Source organism: Nothoprocta perdicaria, unplaced genomic scaffold, assembly GCF_003342845.1.
Source record: "Nothoprocta perdicaria isolate Ctin4 unplaced genomic scaffold, notPer1 scaffold_243, whole genome shotgun sequence".
NCBI lineage: Eukaryota > Metazoa > Chordata > Aves > Tinamiformes > Tinamidae > Nothoprocta > Nothoprocta perdicaria.
In genome coordinates this window covers 13,241-16,216 of record NW_020455470.1, presented here as the reverse complement: position 1 = coordinate 16,216, position 2,976 = coordinate 13,241, and positions in this window count along the sequence as shown.

The following is a 2,976-nucleotide window of genomic DNA, read 5'->3' as shown; positions in this document are numbered from 1 at the left end:
GAACCTTCGGAAAAAACACCAAAGGCGGGACCTGGATTCAATATAAATACCAAGACTTTGGGGACTTGGTTGGGGCCTGAGAATGACTGCCTCCAGGCCGCCCCAGCGCTGTCACCCTTTGTATCCAGCTTACTTTAATAAAACGTAGATGAGAAATTGGCTGGCCTCATCTATGACACTGCCACTGCCAGGGTGGATATGATTGGGGAGGTGGGAGCCCTCATCCTGCGGGCCAGCCTGCCAGGTGCTCCAGGGTGCCCAGAGAAGGAGCTGGTGCATTTCGTGCCCTGTCACCAGCTAAGGCACAGCGGGGGGAACTGCAGGCTGCTGTTCAGGGCTCCTGCTCTTGCCTGTCCTTCTCGTACGCTGGGAGGCAGAGTGGGAGCTGGCAGGGCAGAAGTTTGGGGAGGAGAAAGAGCAGGCTAGGGACACGGGAGCAGAGAAAGGGCACAGGTCTGCTGCTCATACAGTGGCTCTGCCCAGGAGCGGGCAAGGGCTCTGCTCAAAGGAGACCAGAGCATCAGGAACTATTCCTTAGCTGAAGAGACATAAAAAGGCTGGGAATTACAGAAGATGGCTTGCATTCCTGTTCAGCCAGGTGCTCTCCGCAAGAATTTCCCCCAAGGCACTTGTGGTTTGGTATGCGGTGTTTATCCAGCTGCAGCTCTTCCTCTCTGTGGCTAAAAGCTGCCTAGCAAGAAARGGAACAAATGTCCCTCTTTGGTGGTACTTACAAAGCAGCTTGGAGAGGAGGCATCTCTGTATTGCAGATCTGACATCCCTGGACATCCCTGGAGGCCCCATCCACCACCGAAATGTGGGACTTGCTATACCCTGCTCCACTCAGCATTGTCAGAGATTGCAAGATTATTAAAAGTAGCAGTTGAAAACAAAGTAAAACTCTCCACAGGCCTCTTCTGACTGCATGTTCTCTGCTGGAAAGCTCCATGATCCCTTACTTAAAGACTTCTTATACAGCAAACCATACTACTTACTGAAATATTAAGTAGCTTTAGATGCATTAAAGCCTGGAATGGAAAACAGATCCTCCTCTTACACACGTGGAAAGGAATAACCACGTTTAGCCACCTTGTTTGGGTTCCCCTGTGTCAAACCCTGACTAAAGCTGTGGTGACAGACCCTACTGAGCAGAAAACACAAGAAGATTGAGCTTGAGCAGAAAACACAAGTCTGTAAGTTGGTATCTTTACAAAGGAGGGAAGCACTTGCTCCCCCTTCTTTGGCTGATGAGCAGGACAAAGGAACAAAAGCAGGTGGGAGACTGAGTGGAGCCATGAGTGGGGGAGAGACTGATAGGAGCCTGGAGYGAGGGAGACAAAGGAGTTGGGTGACCTTAGGTGAGAACGCATGGAGGGAGGCAGCGGGAGTTGGGTGTAGGCTGGAGGGGAAGGCAGTAACTCCTGAGTACCTTGGCCAATGGGGAAAAGGAGAGGGCCACCTCGGCTAGAAATCAGGATAAAAAGGGGGCTGTGTCCTCCAGCAACTTGAGACACCGCACAGGGAGATGCCCGGTGGACTCTCCCTTTATTCGAATGAAGTTTTAGGTCTCCTCTGTCTCTTTTTTGGACATTCAGCTCCTGACAGATTTTCTGCACACTGCCACACACTGAAAACACACCACCATTAACAATTCTACCCTGTTTTACAAAAAGCTGATGTTTGGCTAAACTTATTTCTCATTCTGTCTTTGCTTTGTCATATTTGTATAGATTAGATGGTTCGTATGAGAGATTCAAAGTTGGGCACAGCCACAAAAGCAAATTTTATTTAGAAAAATCAAGATAAGACAATTTTAGAAGAAACCTCCCACAATGGGGCGTAAAGCAGGAGGTGAAATGAACAATGCAGACTAATTTTTGCAGGGTCGGGAAGAACACGAACCTGGGGAAAAATAAGTTGCAGAAGATAAGGAACAGAAATCTGGAGGTGTAACTAGGTGAAGAAAAGAACGAAATTGAAAAGCCTGTGATGAGAAGCCAACTGAGAACTATGAAGTCCAATTTCTAACCCTTCAGCAACAAAAAGTTCACAGGCAGCTGCTGGTTACAAAATACATGATCCAAGTAAGTCATTGCCTGGAAGCAGGGTAGCACTTATCGCTGGGCACGCTGGTAGAAAAGTGGGAAGCCTGAGAAGGGAAAGAAGGGAGCAATGTCTTGAGTTTGTAAGAATAAACAGCATTGTGTTAGGTGTACTGACAGCTCTGTCCCAGCAGAAGTTTGCTTGTCCTGTCTAAGAGTTTGTGTCATGTTATTCACTTGAGCTGTAGGTAAAAAACAAGGAGAATCACTGGACACTAAGGCACCAGTGGATGAGCTCCACCTGTTCCTGCAGGCTTGACGGAGGGATTTCACTCTTCAGCTTGTCCTGCCTCGCTCTCTAACGCTCCTAAAGCTCCGCAAGGGGTAAAATGGAGTGAGAACCAGGCGTTTGAGCTCTGCAACGCTGGCAGCTCAAGAGCTGGCCATACTGCTGCCGCAGCCAGGGCGGTGTGAAGTTTATGATGGCTCACGGGGGAAAGCTTTGCCTCGTGGGACGGCTTCGCCTTGAACAACTGCTTCTCCTTGGAGAACTGCTTCGCCCTGGCTGCCACCTCACCCCGAGGACATTCCTCTTCCTCTAGCAAAGCGCAGTAGCATCGGTGGAGACAAAACAGGGCCAGTTCCACTACGGAAGGAGAGCGTGGGGCCATACGGAGGCCCCCARGGGCGAGGTGATTGTCATGGAGGCCGGCCAGGCCTGGCCAGGCCCGCGGGGGGCTCAGAGCTGCTGAGGAGGCTGCGTGGAGAGGACGGCAAGCACGGGGAGCACAGCGAGCGCCCGGCGGACGCCATGCAGGTGGCGGGGAGCAGAGCACGGGCACACACACAGCCCAGCGGGGCCGGGACTGCAGAGGAGGCAGGCGATGAGGACATCGTCCCCGTCCCAGCTAACCCCCAGCGCGAGGGGGGCGCC